Genomic DNA, 18939 nt, shown 5'->3' with positions numbered 1-18939 from the left:
CTGCCAAGACCAAGACCAAAATTGTTGACAGAGATGGAGGACTTCATTGCTGCCCTAAATGCCAGTGGAGTAATGTGCAGTAAGAAATTGAGTAAGAATTTATTTACAGGAGAGGTCAACTTTGCTGAACCTAATACGCAAAACTGGCTTAAAATTAATAATATTCAAATAAATAACAAATTCTAACATTTATCATACTATAATTCTTTCTAATTATAGCCTGTGTCAAACAAATCACAGCATAATTAATAGTACAAAATAATAATTCATTCCCTTCATTTCAATAGTAAAAACTGACAACATCAGCGGTTTTCCTTCATATTCATTGCCAGTATCAAATTTGAAATAATGTAACACAAGCACGTCCCATAAGGAGTTTGCCTGGCAAGTTATAAACTCTGTGCTTTAATTTTCACAGGCTTCAGCTACACACAAGAATCACATCTTCAACTATCTATGGTCTAAGGTCAACTAAACTAAACTATTAATTATTTCTCACTCTCCAAAGATGCTCCCTGACCAGGTTCTGCAGAACTTACTTCAGATTGCTAAAGCTTGCAGTTTCTTTACTGCTCTTTAATACCAGCACAGGTGACTTAATTGATCTATGACACAAATACTGATGGCATAGAGAAACTAGATGCACTGGTTACCTCCAGAACTCCAGACATTCTGGAACTCCCACAATGTAACCCCACCATTTATATTAAAAAAATGGGAACTACAAAGCAGTCAGTCTGACAATAGTAGTGTTGAAAAATCATAGAATTCTTATTAAATAATTAGTAACTGTGCACATATTTCACAAATCTACTGGATTTTAACATGGATAGGGATTGACTAATGATACTTTGTTTTTGAATTTTCAGATGGCTGATAATGTACCACAGGTAAAGTTCTTAAACAAAACTACATCACATGAGACTGTGGGCAATGTTTTGATGTGAGAACAAGGAAGCAGCAGGGGCTCAGATCTTCACCCAAGCCTTTTGACTGTATAAAGCCAGTGGCAATCTGACTAATGAGAAGGGTGAAGAGAGAATGCCAGGGATAGGCCAGATGAATGGACAATGTATGACAGAGTCACATTAACAAGGGCACAGCAGATAGTTGGGAAGACAAAATGAAGTCGCTCTTTATTGAATAGAGGATTTGACTACAAGAAACAAAACCACAATTATAGATGTCTTAAAAGAGATTGGAGGTGTGGCGTCCTATTTGAAAGGAAGATATACTTGTGATGGGTAGAGTGCAGTGAAAATTTATCGAGATTGATAGGAGTAGAGGATAAATTGCTTTGAGAGATTAAACTAATCAGGCTTAAACTCTTATATTTTTATAAAGTTTGAAGGGAAAGATACTTCTCCTAGCTGGGATGCCTGAAACCGGGGCTAATCTCAAAGTAGGGGCTTAGTCATTCACGATTTAACCAGGAAACATCTTCATCCATTTCTTATGTCAATTTTCACTTTTCTTGTGTGGATGAATAAATTCAGCTCAGAAATCAGGTTCAGAAATGCCTAATGGCCTAGTTTTTGAATGGTATTCTTTTACAATCTAAACCAAATAATGGCCAATGTTAAATCATTTAGTAACTTCAGTATTCCAATTCCGATCCATTAAAACAATTCAGTTTTAATAGTCTACTTACAGTTTCACAGGTGTCTACATTTGCTCTGTTTGTATAAAATGTTAGCATCATGAATCCGTATCCTTTACGTAATCACATCATTCTTCAACCTGTAATTCCTGGTTTGATGTAAGAAGAGAAAAGGTAAGGAAGAGATGGAAGGAGCAGAAGAAAGCTATTAACTATAAATACTGCACTTTGTAATAAACAAAATAATCCTACCTAGCAATATTCTGAAAAGATTTAGCAAATTTAAAATGATAATAAAAATCAAAGTTCAATAATTGTTTTTTCTCTTTAAGTACAGTGCTTGAAGGATAAGTTTCCTCCCAGCTTACCAGTAAATCTTCAAGTGGTAATATGCACTGATGGGGGGCAAACACCAATGATCCAAAAGTGATTTCAAAACAAAGTATTTTTGAACTGAATAATGCAGGGTTAGTCATTCCAAGTTACCCAGTTATTTAAGCCTATTGCAGTTATTTAAGCTTATTGCAGTTAAGTAGGTATTAATTGCTAATCTAGAACCATGGACTAATCGCACATCCCTGCCTTTCAGGGATGTACATACAGTATCAATTCTGTAGCTTAGCAGTCAGCACATCGCTTTACAATGACAATGAACCCGGTTCATTTCCCTTGGCTGTTTGTAAGGTGTTTGTATGTTCTCCCCCTGAAACTGCATTTGTTTCTTCTGGGTTCTCATTTTCCTCCCATATTCCAAAGACATATGGGTTAGTACGTTAATTAGTCACATGCATGGGTGTAACTGGATGGTGCAGGCATAATAGGCCCTCTGTATCTCTAAATAAAAATAATAAATTCTAGCAATCAAGTAAAAACATAATTACCCCTTTTTATTGTGTTAACTTGGGCATCCACATGCCAACTAATAGAATTAATCTTTCATTATTAACTTTCTGTAAACATTTATTAAAATCCATAATCTTTTCCCATGTGAAAGAGACTCAATTTTTAAAGCCTTTCTTAGCAATAACTCTATACTTTATTGTCACCAAACAATTGGTACTAGAACGTACAATCATCACAGCGATATTTCATTCTGCGCTTCCCACTCCCTGGATTACAAATAGTAAATATTAAAAATAGTAAATAGTAAAAATTTAAATTATAAATCATAAATAGAAAATAGAAAAATGGAAAGTAAGGTAGTGCAAAAAAATCGAGAGGCGGGTCCAGATATTTGGAGGGTACGGCCCAGATCCGGGTCAGGATCCGTTCAGCAGTCTATCACAGTTGGAAAGAAGCTGTTCCCAAATCTGGCCATACGAGTCTTCAAGCTCCTGAGCCTTCTCCCAGAGGGAAGAGGGACGAAAAGTGTGTTGGCTGTGTGGGTTGTGTCCTTGATTATCCTGGCAGCACTGCTCCAACAGCATGCGGTGTAAAGTGAGTCCAAGGACGGAAGACTGGTTTGTGTGATGTGCTGCGCCATGTTCACGATCTTCTGCAGCTTCTTTTGGTCTTGAACAGGACAACTTCCATACCAGGTTGTGATGCACCCTAGAAGAATGCTTTCTATGGTGCATCTATAAACATTAGTGAGGGTTTTAGGGGATATTGTACTTCTCTTGGAATTCTTGCACTTAGGCTAAGAAATCAATGACTCTAACTCAAGGTTTAAGAAGAAAAAGTTTTTTTCCCCTCGGACCCACCAACTATGTACAGAAAAAAAATACACATCAGATATTTCATTTCAGAGAGTACATTGTCTAGTGTTACACTTACTCAAAGTAACACATCACTACTAAAATTTGATGACACACCTTCAACATTCGCAATACAATTCTCTTCATAATTTTAAATGACTCCATTGGCGACAGACCCAATCTCAGGACTTTAAATTTTTAATCATAAACTTAAGCTGTTCTATCTAGACAAAATACAGGTTCAGAATTCAATGCAATGTTGGGTGATTCAGACATTGCTCCAAAATTTCAGACCAAACATTATTAAAATGCTGATGACAAAAAAAATTGCAGTTGAAGAGACACATGCTGTCTTTAGCTATTGACATACCTTGAACATTGACGCTTTGCTGGTTTGAGTCCAAGATTGAGCTTCTTTGAGCAGAAATAGCCTGAGGAAGAAAAGCACTCAGTTATGTAGTGCTCCCACTGACAGGCTGCCTTCTGGATTCCAGATATTGATGGTTGTTCTATAGAACATGTACAACAGGCTTAACAAACTAGTTATCACACTTGTTTGTTTGGACAAGAGAAGGCTTTAGATGCCACGGCTACGTCAACAAAATCTCAGCTCAGTTCACTGGTAGCAAGCTTGTGTCAGACAGAAAGCTAAGGGCTCTAAATCCACACCAGGACTCGAGCACTTATTAAATATGACACTTTGGAGTGATGCAAGTTCCTTTCTGCCAAGAAACTGAACTAAGGCTTTACCTACTTCATAACATAAGCAGAAGACCACAGATTATCCAAATTCTCTGTCTGACAATACTGACAAGATATCAGCATTCCAAAACTCAATGCTGCATTGGATGACATAACCAAAATTTTTCCATGCTTGGTCACGGTTAAGTCCTTTTCAATATGCCGACAGTAGGAAAAAATACTACGTGAAATTAACATTTTGAAAAGCTGAAGTTAAATGATAACTTTCTGAACCTGTATTACAAGAATCTGATTTACAGTCTAGTGATGCTTTAAACATTCGAGCCTAAAAGAATATAGTACAGATTAACAGATAATTGAAATAAAGAGTTAATATCACTTTATTCGGAAAATATTAATACTATTGTGTGTTATCTAATGAATAACAGGTTTTAAAGATAAGAACTCATTTAACTTTTAAACTGCTGTCTGGCACAAAAAAAAAATTCCATGTGCCTATAACAAGCAGTATAGAAAGTTTTTCAGTCATACACTCAGATAGAAATAAACTAACAAAAGCATTTTGTTTAAATGGTTATACTGAAACACCTCCTAGGAATTTACTACTCCTTCTATTTCTACCCTGAATCTTCATTTCAACTTTATTCAAAATATTTGAAATGTTTAAACTTGAAATAGCTCATTAGCCTTTTCTAACATCCCCTCTGATGTTGGCAGTGGAGGGGGTAAATTCTGATTCACATAGTTTAAGCTATAGACGAATTTGATTTGAGAAAGTCAACCACATCAGCCTCTGGTGCGTTTCCCACACAAACAGTAAACTCACAACGACCCCAAGAGAGCATGACCCCAACAAGCATATTCATCTTCTTTGTCTTTCAAATCAGCACTGTGTCCAAACAACTGCAAATGAAAAGCACTCAGGAACCAAGCTTCAGAACTGCTCGTTTATCTAGTAAACAAGTACTACTACTTTCTTTCTGTTCATCTGGACAACATAATAAAAATGTAATTTAACTGGAAAAGAATATCTCCAAATAACGATATAGAGCCATAAGCACTACTAAATTGCAATGCTTTAGAAAGAACTTTTTAAAAAAGCAAAACATTGATTATATAGGAAAAGAATTAGGCTATTCAGACCCAAGCCCACCCATAGAGAAAATAAACAGGAAGAAACTGGTTCAAGTGAAAATCAATTAAAAATGCAGATGTTGAAAATCTGAAACAAAAACAGAAAATGCTGGAAATAAGATATACATAGGAGTGGAAAAGGCCACTTGGCCCATCAAATCTGCTCCACCATGGCTGATTTATTATCACTCTCAAACCCATTCTCCTGCCTTTCCCCATAACCTTTGAAGCCTTAGCTAACCAAGAGCTTATTAACCCCTTGTTTATACACTGTAACTCGGCCTTCACAGCCATCTGTGGCAATGAATTCCACAGATTCACCACCCTCTGGCTAAAGAATTTCTTTCTCCTCCATTCTAAATGGATGCCCCTCTATTCTGAGGATGTGTCCTCTAGTCCTAGATTCCCCCACTAAAGGAAACATCCTCTTCACATTCACTCTGTCTAGGCGTTCCAATATTTGATAGGATTCAATGAAATCACCACTCATTCTTCTAAACACCAGCAAGTCCAGGCTCACAGCCAAACACTCCTCATACATTAACCCTTCCATTCCCATAATAATTCTCCTGAACATCTTCTGGAACTATTCCAATGCCACACATTTTTTAAATACTCAGACTTAATACTTTTCAAAATATTCAGGAGATCAGGACACATCTGTGACGAGAGAAACAGTCAACATTTCTGAGGTGAGATCCTGCAGGAGCTAGTTCGTGTTTTGATCTAATGCCCATCTGTTTATACACCACAAGGTAGAAGATGAGAGATGGTGACACAAGCAACTGAAACCATAAAGTTCCAAAGCACAAGTCATCCTCAGCATGAGCAAACAGGAAGAACTTCAATTTACATAGCAACTTCATGTAACAAAACATCACTTCTTTCTTAAAAGCCACCAAACACGAGGTATTATTAGGATAGATAACCAAATGTTTGAAGAATGTAATCGATAATAAGAAGCACCTTAAAGGGTTGAGGGCTAAGGGAGAAGATTCCATAGCTAAGAGTGAAGGCATCTACAGAGCTGTCAGCTTATAGTAAAGTGCCCACCTACAAATTTAGGTTTAGCTATCATTCAGCCACACACAAATATAGCCAAATGAAACAGCATTCTTCCAGAGCCAAAGGTGTAAAACATATTACCAACAGCACACAGTACAGTGCCCAAAGAATAAATAGCACAGGTATAATTTCAGAAAAAAATCACAAAGAGGAAAAATAATAATAATAATACAGACTGGTGCCAGAACAGGCAACGTACTCAAAGTCAGATTTGAACACACTCTGATACTTCCAAAAGAGTAAATTTGCATTGACAGTACCTGCAGCTTGGGTCTCATGCAAAAGGGTAACTTCAATGTAACCTTAATATGCTTGCTCAATCTTGGTTGAGAAATACTTTTTACTCGCTTTTACAAACATTATGCTAACACCAATACACAAAGGCAAGTGTTATTATCTGTAAACCTTTTTAAAAGAACTTCATCATGGACTGCAGTGTGTATGAATAATGCATCTCCATTCAGAGAAAACCAGTTCTTCCTATACTTACATCATCTCTACAGAAAATGTAAGTGGCTCTAAATTTATAGTTTGGCCAAAGGTGTTCTATTTTTCCCTATGAATTATTCATAGAAGAGTTTTAAAAAGTAATGATGGAAGATTCAAAACAATAATAATCAACCTACCACACTTAGAGGAAGGTAAGGAAAGGCCACAATTACATGCAACTTTGGCAGCACCACGAACACTTATCGTCAGAACAAAAAATGTGAAAAACTGTGACATGTAATTTTTGTTCCACCGCCACATTCCTTTCTGCTTATAATTAAGACTGCCCATTTCAGTCATTTTAACTCGCAGAAAAATAACACAATGCTTCCCAGAAGAGGTGGCAATGAACAAAAATCAATTAAAAGCACCACTGTAGATCTCAATATGAAAGATAACGTCTAGCCAGACAAGCCACATCACATACTTTGTCAAGTTCAGAGAGAGAACAGTTAGCATAACCCATATTAGCATGTAAATGGCGCGCAGCACCTACTGGAACAAAGCAGTTCGCTTGTACACGGCCATCTCTCACATTGTGAAGGCCAAAGGCAGCTGCAGCTTCCTGTGTTGATGCCAAACAATGGAGCACAGTGAATGGTTACTGCAGCAATGAACGTGACCTTTACGATTTTGTTGTAGATTCCGGCACCGACAGTCAAGCAGCGAAGGGCAAAAAAAATTATCTATGAAAGGAATTTGTTGTAGGATCAAACTACTCACCACAGATAATGTGGATGCAGTGAACGTGCTTCACCCCTGGAGTTTAGGAATCCAAGGTAAAAAAAATTAATGCCGACATCATAATTTGCGCGTCTGCCTTAGCTACCTCTGCCCCCTGTTTTAAGGCTGTCAAGAATCTGGATTAAAATCTCAAACGTAAACTTGCATAAAACAAGAGCACGAATCTGAAGAAGGCTGTAAGCAGAAGAAAATTAGAACAATAAAGTGGGTGAAAATAAAAGCTACAGAAGACAGCTGCTCTCTCTAAAGAAACAAATATGGCGGTAGACTACCCCCCCCCACCCATCAGTGACTTTGACAATGCTCAACAAATTCCCACCTTACAATTCAAAGCATACTCTTCTCAGAAATGAGCCACTAATTAGCTGCAAGCTTCTGCAATCGTGAGCCACAATAACTCCTTTGATATCTTTAGACAGTAACGCAGAATCATGCAGAACATTCACACAAGCAGCGAGTCCTCAAGGGTAGCTGCATCAACGCAACAGTCGCAGTACTTGAAACATATCAACATCCTGCTGCTTAATTAAAAGGCATGCCACTAATCGCCCACATGAAAAATATCTGAGAATTAATTGCATCAGATGAAATAGTAGAGGTAGCTCAGTAGTAGTAGAAAAGCTGTAGAACACACACTCATTCACCTATTCCCAGCATTTCAAGAATTACAAATGGCGTCCAATCTCAGATACAGTTGAAATATAGGGAATAGTTTAAAGCATGTGGGCACAACCTCTGAACCCTCAGGGTGAAATTCATCCTTCCTGCAATAAAGAACAGAACACTGCACTTAGCATAAATCCCCCATTAGATCAAGCAATAACTGACTTAATTGGTTTGTAGCGTGTTGTAATCTTAATATAGCTCCTCTAGTATAAGACTGGAAACGACATATTTCACTTTTGGAACATACTAGATCCTGGTCTATCATTGGAAGCTAAGTCTAGAATCTATTCAAGGGACAACCTATATAGTGAAGATCACAAATAAAAAAAGCACACAAGGATTCCAAGTTATGAAATTCATTTTTAACTAGAGCAGTCAGTTGTGAGTATGGTAATAGAATTCATCACAAAGTCACCACTATCACAGGAAACTGTTGTCCCAGGCAATACATCTTTACAGTAAAATTTCAGAACAGGATGTTGGGGAACAAAGTGAAAAGAATTTTCATCAAGCTCCTTCTCAACTTCTCCAACCCCCATTCTACTAAACTAAAACAAGGGCATTTTTTTAAATCTATACTGATTGTTTTGGAAAAAAGATTCAGTTTTACTTTGGAAATCCACAATGGCAGAAAAAACCTACAAGGACGAAATCCGGACAAAACAAAATACAACCAGCCTCAGTGTTAAGTGACCCCACATTAGGGACCATTTGCTTGACAACACACACAATGCTGGAGGAACTCAGCAGGCCAACATCTATGGAAAAGAATATAGTCGACGTTTCAGGCTGAGACCTGACTGGAGATAAAAAGGTGAGGAGTCAAAAAGAAGCTGAGGGGAGGAAGAAACTCAAGATGAAAGATGATGCAGGGTTGGAGAGGAGCACCAGAGAGAGGTGATGATGTAAGGAAATAAGGTGAAAGATAGGAACTGGGAATGGTGCAGTGGGGACGGGGGTGGCGCATTACCAGATGTTCAAGATATCGATGTTCATGCCATCAGGGTAGAGGCTACCCAGATGGAATATAAGGTGTTGCTTGTCCAACCTGAGTCCGGCCTCATCACGACAGTAGAGGCAGCCATGGCCTAACATGTCAGAATAGGAATGGGAAGTGGAATTAAAATGGATGGCCACTGGGAGATCCCGCCTTTTCTGGTGGATGGAGCGTAGGTGCTCGGCAAAGCAGTCTTACGATCTACATCAGGTACCAACAATATATAGGAGGCCACATAGGGAGCATCGGATACAGTAGTCCCCACTTGGAAGGACTTTTTGGGGCCCTCAATGGTAGTGAGGAAGGTGGTATGGGGCAAGTGTAGCACTTGTTCTGCTTGCAAGGATGAGTGCCAGGAAGGAGATCAGTGGGGAGGGACAAATGGAAAAGGGAGTCACATAGGGAGCAATCCCTGCAGAAAGCATAAAGTTGGGGGGGGGGGGCATGGAGGAGAAGAGAGGGGAAGGTCTGCTTGGTGATGGGATACTGTTGGAGGTGGCAGAAGTTACAGAGAATTATGTGCTGGACACAGAGGTTGTGTGGTCGGACAAGAGGAACCTACCCCTGGTAAGGTAGCAGGAGGATGGGGGTAAGGCCAGACATGCATGATATGGAAGAGACGCAATTGAGGACAGTGCTGATGGCGGTGGAAGGGAAGCCCCTTTCTTTGAAGGAGCACATCTCCTTCGTTCTGGAATGAAAAGCCTCACTGACAGAAGGTGCAATACAGAGGAATTCAGTGAAGGGGATGACATTTTTACAAGTAACAGGGCGGGAAGAGTCCAGGTAGCTGTGAGAGTCAGTGGGTTTATAATTGACATCAGTAGATAAGCTGTCTCCAGAGACAGAGAGTGCGAGAAAGGGGAGAAAGGTGTCAGAAATAGACCAGGTAAATTTGAAGGCAGGTTGGAAGCTGGAGACGAAGTTGATGAAGTCGATGGGTGCAGGAAGCAGCACCAATTCTTAAGTACACCACAGTGACCAAACTTGAAGTAACGAGGATGTTAATTTCCTTACATATACATTGCTTGGAGAAGGGGAGGAATACGAGTTAGTTTTGCTCCTGAATGATGAAAAACCTGATAGTCAACTTAGCTGGAGCAGTCACAACAAACCATCTATTGCTGTTTCATTAAGGAATGGAAAACAAAAATCAGACCCTTATCAAAAGTCTACTTTTAGTTATTCCTACTAAGTATTTGACAGCATTCCCAGAAAGAATTTATTTAAACACCAGAGCATAACATTATTTCAATTATCTGTAGCGCTCTGCATTACCATTACAAAAGATGGATAATGAAATTTTTTACACCAGTCAAAGCATCACTTCCATAGCATTTCAGTATTTGAGAATTAGCAGATATTATCTACTAAAAAAGTTACTTCCATGGTGCCAGTTCTCTCTTCAGGAATCATTTATTATTTTAACTACACGGTATTTGGAACATTTGCAATATTGTATTATTGTAATATTTGAAGTCTTGTTGAATGATAAAAGCTTTCAAAAATCCCAAAATAAAAATGATCATCAGCCACAAAAAGTTTCTGAGCGGAGGATTAGAGTGCACAACACTATTCTGGGTTTTAAACAGTCTTTTACAGCGAAAAAACAGAAATTAAACCAATGAAGAATATGCAATTCAACTCTGCCATTACTTCACACAATAAAATGATTATACACATGCTTTAAAAAAGGTTTGGTACAAATGACCTTTTATTCTCAGAAATAATTGACTCAGTGGTTATACTCAAAAATCAAAGAATTGACAAATTTGTGTCAAGAATCTCAGACAGAGTAATATTTCTTCCCTCAGCCAGGAGACCTGATCAACAGGTGCAACAGAAAATTTTAAATAAAGAATCGTTTATTGTAGTCCCTTTATTAATATTTCTGGTTAATAATAAATAAACATTAGGTTGCAATTATGAAGTCAAATACAGCGGATTCTGATCAATTGGGCCATCGGTTAATCAGGGTAGCCACAATCTAGAAAACTGCTGGCATTCCCTTCACTTATTTGGGACACTATGCCGCTTAATTGGGACAGGAGACTGTTGCTGAACAGGTTCTCAGCTGTCTGGCCCCTAGACGCTATACCGTGCTCAGAGTGATCAGTTTTTAAATAGAATCAGTTGCATGTATGTGTTCAAAAGAGTGATTTTTGTTACTGATAGTTAGCGAGGAATAAGCAATAAGACAATTCAGAACTGCTTTGTTCACTGCGAATTGATGCATTCAGGCTCGGAGATGTCAGAAGCAGCCGGGAGTGAAAGTGAAATACGCAAGTTAGGAAATATGAAGAACTTGAAGATACTGATAATCATTTTGAATATTGCAAAAAGTGAAGATTTGGAGGATACAAGCATCAAAAACATTGTTTGAAGGCAGTCCATTATCTGCACTAGATGTATCTGCTCATTTTGTTCATTGCATACACTGGATGAATTCCTCCATCAGAAACTATTAGGAACTAATATAGTTTTATTGCTAGTGGTCTAATTTGTTCTGTATTTCAGTTAAGTACATAATTTGTTACTCAGTGAATTCTTTATATACCTTTTTAACTATATCCATGAAATTTCATGGGGCAGCCGCTTAATTAGGTCCCAATGTATCCTAAGTAGCCAGGTACCACTGTACATACATCCAGTGTAGTCTGACACATTACAGGCATTGCTGCCGGTTTTACAGCAACAGCTGGTAAAAAAATAAATAAATAAATCAAGCCCCAGAAATCATTTAAGGTCTCTTAGATGGTTGATATGAATTTTGGGCGTCAAAATCCACCAAGTCCTATTAGCAGGTAACATTGCAAAAAGACAATTAATAGTGTATGATAGAGCTTTTTCACTTGTGCCTCTTTTCTAGGAATAAAAAGCTCAGCTCATCTCTTAAATTGTTACATTTTCAAGTGTGACGCTTTTAACAAAATAGGTGTTAACTGACTGCAATAGGGATAACCACTAAGCTCCTTCCCAACCAAAAGAACCCTCATATGCAATGTCTCGTAAAACAAATTCTGGTTATTTTTTCCTCCTAATCCATCAATGGACAGCACAATAACCAGCAAACAGACATTTTCTAAGATTGTGTGCACAATATTGGGAGTAGCAGCAAAAGCCAGATATTGGAGTCTGAAATAAAGACAAATGCTGGAAGAACTGAATCGTCAAGCAACATCTGTAGAAGGAGAACAGTTAACATTTCTGGACAGTGACCTTTCCTCAAAACTGGATATATACCAAGTGGTTAATGATGAAAAACGTAGAATAGGACAGACAATACCTGAAATGCTCCGCTGATCAGGCAACATCTGTAGAATGCAAAAGGTAAGTAATATTTATGGTCAAAATGCTTTCATTGAACTCTTTGAAGATATAATGCTAAGGTAGCAATTTGGCCTACAAGTAAAATGCAGAAGAACTTTCAATAAATATAACACAAGGAATTCTGCAGATGCTGGAAGTTCAAGCAACACACATCAAAGTTGCTGGTGAACTCAGCAGGCCAGGCAGCATCTCTAGGAAGAGGTACAGTTGACGTTTTGGGCTGAGACACTTCGTCAGGACTAACTGAAGGAAGAGCTAGTAAGAGATTTTAAAGTGGGAGGGGGAGATCCAAAATGATAGAAGACAGGAGGGGGAGGGATGGAGCCAAGAGCTGGACAGGTGATTGGCAAAGGGGATATGAGAGGATTATGGGACAGGAGGCCCAGGGAGAAGGAAAAGGGGGAGGGGGGGAAAAAACCCAGAGGATGGGTTTCAATTAATATAGACAGGTTAAGTGATTGGGGAAAGAGCATGTCAGATTGCGTAAAAGAATGAGCACATCTTCTACTCTGGTAAGAGATAAAAGCAGATAAGCAGAGAATTTTATATACACTTGCTGAAATATTGAAAGGTATACTTGTTCAGAGCTACCCGATTCATGTCTTCACATGAATCAAAGTCCACATGTTGGTAAAGCAAGCAATTATGAAGGCAAAGCACATGCTGTCTACAAATCCTCTTACAGTAAAGGCCAAGAGTGAAGATATCTTTTTCTGACCACATAGGGCCCCAGTAAGATGCCATCTACAACAGAACATGTCTGTGCTCAAGGAAAGATATACTTTCAATTGTGTGTAGCAAAGGTTTACCATGATGATTCCTGGTATGATAAATCTTATGAATGAAGAAAAATTAATTAAGAAAATAGCCAAGACTCCTTTCATTTGAGAAACTATAATTGCTGAAGTTTCTAACAATTGCCAGTCGTGTGAATGTGTGTGGCATTAGACACTACACTGTGCTTAGAGCAAACAGCTTTTACATGTTACATGTGTTTGCATTCAAAAAGCAGCAATTTTTGTCACTAATAGTTGGCAAAAACTACGAAGAATTTAAAGGTATCGATAACCATCTTGAGTTTCAGAATGAAAAATAAGATTTGGAGGACATAATTGCTGAAAGTACTGTATGAAGTAGTCCATCTGAACTAAGTTTTTGTGCTAATTTTGTTCATTTAGTCAATCAAAAGAACAACAGTGTGTTGGTTGTCCATTGTATCTGACAATGACAGTGAAACCTGTGTGAGTGAGTTTTTAAAGTGGGAAAGAGTAGAATTTGCAACAATTCCACTGTCTTGACCTTGGAAGTTCAGGTCTAATGGTAGGAGTAGTCATCACAATCTGGGATCTTTCTTGGTTACAGTGGATAACCATGAACTCTGTACCTTCTCATGTTCTTCATGCTCCACAAAGTGGTAAAGACCTATCTACTGGGTGCTGCATCTCATCTACCCAGTGCACCAGAGCTGACTTCACATGCTAAGCATGTCCCTAATTCACCGGGATATGAGGCCTGCAAGCTACCCTCGCCCAGTTTAGCCTGACTGTTGAAGCAGTGTACTGCTGTGCAGCCGCTGATGCATGCAAACAGCTACTTGGAACTACAGGTGAGAGATGAGTGTCTGGTCTTGACCAAAAGTGAGCTACCCCAGAATGGACACAAGCCCCTTCACCAGAAGTGCTACTCCTCCCTATATAATGAATTCCTCTGTCAATAACCATTAGAAACTAACATAGTTTCATAGTACTGTAGTAGCATTGGTAGTTTTCTAACTTATGTATCTCATTCAAATACATAATTTGTTACTCAGTTAAACTATAGTTTGTCTTTTCTATATCTTTTTAACTATTTCCATGAAACTTTGGTTAATTGGGACAGCCACTTAATTGGGACAAAATATACTGGTCACAAAGTGTCCCAATTAACCAGAATCCATTGTACTGTTAATTTTCATGCTTCCTCAAAACTAATCTACAACACGAAAAAAAAAGCAATACCAAACAGTGAATCACTTAAGTAATGTTATATCTTGAGACCTCAGGTGCTATCTGTGTGAAGTTTGCCCTTTCTCCGCTAACCGTGGTGGTTTCTTCTGGGTGCTCTCAGATCCCAAGGATGTGGGCTGGTAGATTAATTGGCCACTGTAAATTGCCCTAGTGTGTAGGCAAGGGGTTAAATCTGGAGGAACATTGAGAAGAATTTTGAGTGAATAAAAATGGGTGTAATACAGGATTACTGTCAAGATTCAAGATTGTTTCCTGCACACAAGCGAGAAGGAGAACAAAATAATTGTTACTCCATATCAGATGCAGCACAAAAAAAACAAAACAATAAAAAAATGTACAAATACACGATAGATCAATTGTATGTTCATAAAGTGACACCTGGCAGTACGCTCAATGTGTGGGTGGTGGTCAGCACAATGGCCCAAATGGCCTCCTTCCATTCGGTACTCTCTAAAACAATGATTTTATATAACAGAAGATTATAATTCCAGATTTCCATTTGAAAGCCAAAAGTCAACATCCCCTTTCACACAAGTAACACATCTAAAACTTGGTTTTAATGACCAGTCTCACCCCAAATACCTACAGTACTTTTCCTACATTTATTGATTTATCTAACCCTACTAAGCTCTGGTTAATACTGCCGGCCACAATGAAAACAGAAACAAAAGGAAGAGCAACCAGAGTGCAGACTAAAGGTTATCAAGTGTCAAATTTAGTGGCAATTTCTTCACCAATGTCAAAATGCCTGCTGCTACCTGTCAAACCTAGAGCATGAATGCCATTTGGATAAATATTAATTATATTTGTCACATGTACCTTGAAACAAACAGTGAAATTCACTGTTTGTGTCAAATCAAATCAGTGAGGATTGTGCTGGGCATCCCACAAGTATCACCACCAACATAGCATTCCCACAACTTACTAACCCTCAACCGTATGTCTTTGGAATGTGGGAAGAAACCCATGCGGTCACACGGTGAACGTACAAACTCTTTACAGGGAGCAGCAGGAGCTGAACCCCATTTGATCTCTGGTGCTGTAAAGCACTGCGCTAACTAGGACACCACTCTACTGCCCCTCTCCAAACACTTTAAGATGAAGAAAAATTGAAATAGGGAGAAAATAATGAGGCATTTAGTGATGGCATAATATCCCTTGTTTAAAAAAAAAACACACCCAGGAAATACGACATCTGTTGTACTACAGAAATGAAATTTTATTCACCTCCTCATAGAAGGTTGAATTTATAAGTCACATAGTACTTTATCACTATCATGTTATCCACACAGTCCACTTGTTTGGACATAGTTACCATACTGGTGGCAGCTATAACAGGTTTTTTAGATAAATACTGGTTTATGTGCCATATTAGAATTACATACATCTATGTCATATTTGTAAACTTCTGAACACGTACAAATACAAAGCAATCTGCTTACAAGAATATATTTGCTTTGACAATACTGTGCATTAAATGATCCACAAAATCCTGGACATCAATATGTCAACACCATTGACATCACATTCCCCTCTAACATGCTGGCGAGACAGAATCCTCAGGAGAGGGAGCAAATGCATAATTCATCCTACTCCCTTATGGTACTTTCAGTACGGATAATGACCATGTTTAAAAGAACACAGAAGTTATAAAGATCAAGCCTAACCCTTACCAATTTAGATTTTGAAAACAGTTCATATATATACTGTACATTCAACTTACCTTTGTAAAGCACAACTTTCAAAACCCAGAACAAAAGATATGGCCTAAGTTCAATACAAATAAGGCTTACTCGCGTTCGATACATTTCACAGATGTGCCATGGTTATTCTGTAACATGCAAGTAGAATACAAGTAACACCAGCCTGAAAACTTCAAATACAGTGGCATGCAAAAGTTTGGGCACCCCGGTCAAAATTTCTGTTACTGTGAATAGTTGAGTAGAAGATGAACTGATCTCCAAAAGTCATAAAGTTAAAGATGAAACATTCTTTTCAATATTTTAAGCAAGGTTAGTGTATTATTTTTGTTTTGTATAGAGTGGAAAAAAAGGAAAGGAGCACCATGCAAAATTTGGGCACCCCAAGAGATTTGAGCTCTCAGATAACTCTTACCAAGGTCTCAGACCTTAATTAGCTTGTTAGGGCTATGGCTTGTTCACAGTCATTGTTAGGAAAGGCCAGATGATGCAAATTTCAAAGCTTTATAAATACCCTGACTCCTCAAACCTTGTCCCAACAATCAGCAGCCATGGGCTCCTCTAAGCAGCTGCCTAGCACGCTGAAAATTAAAATAATTGATGCCCACAAAGCAGGAGAAGGCTATAAGAAGATAGCAAAGCGTTTTCAGGTAGCTGTTTCCTCAGTTCGTAATGCAATTAAGAAATGGCAGTTAACAGGAACAGTGGAGGTCAAGTTGAGGTCTGAAAGACCAAGAAAACTTTCCGAGAGAACTGCTCATAGGATTGCTGGAAAGGCAAATCAAAACCCCCGTTTGACTGCAAAAGATCTTCAGGAAGGTTTAGCAGACTCTGGAGTGGTGGTGCACTGTTCTACTGTGCAGCAACACCTGCACAAATATGACCTTCATGGAAGAGTCATCAGAAGAAAACCTTTCCTGCATCCCCACCACAAAATCCAGCATCAGAAATTTGCAAAGAAACATCTAAACAAGCCTGATGCATTTTGGAAACAAGTCCTGTGGACTAAAGTTAAAATAGAACTTTCTGGCTGCAATGAGCAAAGTTATGTTTGGAGAAAAAAGGGTGCAGAATTTCATGAAAATAACACCTCTCCAACTGTTAAGCACGGGGGTGGATCGATCATGCTTTGGGCTTGTGTTGCAGCCAGTGGCACAGGGAACATTTCACTGGTAGAGGGAAGAATGAATTCAATTGATTACCAGCAAATTCTGTAAGTAAACATCACACCGTCTGCAAAAAAAGCTGAAGATGAAAAGAGGATGGCTTCTACAGCAGGATAATGATCCTAAACACACTTCAAAATCCACAATGGACTACCTCAAAAGGCGCAAGCTGAAGGTTTTGCCATGGCCCTCACAGTCCCCTGAACTAAACATCACTGAAAATCTGTGGATAGACCTCAAAACGGCAGTGCATGCAAGACGACCCAAGAATCTCACAGAACTAGAAGCCTTTTGCAAGGAAGAATAGGCAAAAAAAAACCCCAAACAAGAATTGAAAAACTCTTAGCTGGCTACAGAAAGCGTTTACAAGCTGTGATACTTGCCAAAGAGGGTGTTACTAAGTACTGACCATGCAGGGTGCCCAAACTTTTGCTTTGGGCCCTTCTCCTTTTTTGTTATTTTGAAACTGTTAAAGATGGAAATAAAAAAGTAATCTTACTTAAAATATTAAAGAAATGTGTCATCTTTAACTTTATGCCTTTTGGAAATCAGGTCATCTTTTACTCGCTTAGCTATTCACACTAACAGAAATTTTGACCAGGGGTGCCCAAACTTTTGCATGCCACTGTAACTTCACAGCAATGGTGCGTGTGATGTTCCCTGTCTGGTAGCAGAGTGGAACAACTCAGTCAATGGTCATATTAGTCAACTGGTAGAGTTAGGTATACTAATGGAACGCAGGGAGCAGACTCAACCGTGAGGGTTAGGTACACTAATGGAGCCCAGGGAGTAGATACAGGAAATTAAGATGTCAAGACCAAAGGTCACTTAAACTGTCCTCAAATAATTGATAATGGTTATCTAAATAGAACAGAATCAGAAACCAGCTTCAAGGTTTATTTCAATCTGATCAAAAAGACACGCAAGTAGCTATTCAGAAAGACCAAGTGATTAAATCCAAACTTCATTCAGTTGTCAGCATTACAGCTCAATTTGATTTGCCCATTAGTTTTGCTTTCACTAACATCAACATTGCTGCTTCAAGTAACAAAAGGACCTCTCTTCAAACTGAATGACTCTTCCTCTCAACATTCGGCAAACCTCTCCTATTCACACACACTTCGTATTTCTTTTACTAAAAAGCTGCCTTTTAGAAAAAAAAAATCAGAGGTCCGCAAAAAAATGTTGGGAAGAATGAGTATTTCTCTGCAATGCAATAACATACTTCTTTACAGTTACAGTGCAATAACAAATCTACACAATAGTAATGTGAATTACTTACATATTTTGACTCATTGATGCTTATCCTACTTACTGTAGATACCCGTCAGATCAACCATCACTGGTTTGTAGATTCAGAACTAGCAGCACCAACCTAACCAATTATCCCCACAATACTCACAACGTGCTGGAGGAACTCAGCAGGTCGGGCAGCATCCGTGGAAAAGATAGGTCGACGTTTCGGGCCGGAACCCTTCGTCAGGACTGTAGGGGGAAGGGGCAGAGGCCCTATAAAGAAGGTGGGGGGAGGGTGGGAAGGAGAAGGCTGGTAGGTGCCAGGTGAAAAACCAGTAAGAGGAAAGATAAGGGGTGGGGGAGGGGAAGCAGGGAGGTGATAGGCAGGAAAGGTGAAGAAGGAATAG

The 18939-nt window shown here is 38.8% G+C and overlaps 1 protein-coding gene across 5 annotated transcripts in view; it reads right to left on the bottom strand.

Moving 5' to 3' along the window:
* The window catches only part of dicer1 (dicer 1, ribonuclease type III), a 158461-nt gene that overhangs the window by 113313 nt on the left and 26209 nt on the right, over positions 1 to 18939 (bottom strand). For 3 of the 5 annotated variants that reach the window (XM_072272593.1, XM_072272575.1, XM_072272583.1), the window contains exons 2-3: positions 3668 to 3728; positions 1652 to 1749 (exon numbers count right to left, since the gene is read on the bottom strand). The gene's annotated coding sequence lies outside the window, so the exon portion shown is untranslated. The remainder of the gene's footprint in view (positions 1 to 1651; positions 1750 to 3667; positions 3729 to 18939) is intronic. The other 2 variants (XM_072272601.1, XM_072272610.1) reach the window with 1 other exon arrangement.

The sequence above is a fragment of the Mobula birostris genome, chromosome 1 (genome assembly GCF_030028105.1).
Source record: "Mobula birostris isolate sMobBir1 chromosome 1, sMobBir1.hap1, whole genome shotgun sequence".
NCBI classification, from domain to species: Eukaryota; Metazoa; Chordata; class Chondrichthyes; order Myliobatiformes; family Myliobatidae; genus Mobula; species Mobula birostris.
Note: the sequence above shows the minus strand (reverse complement) of the source record. Positions and strands in the feature narration are given on the sequence as shown.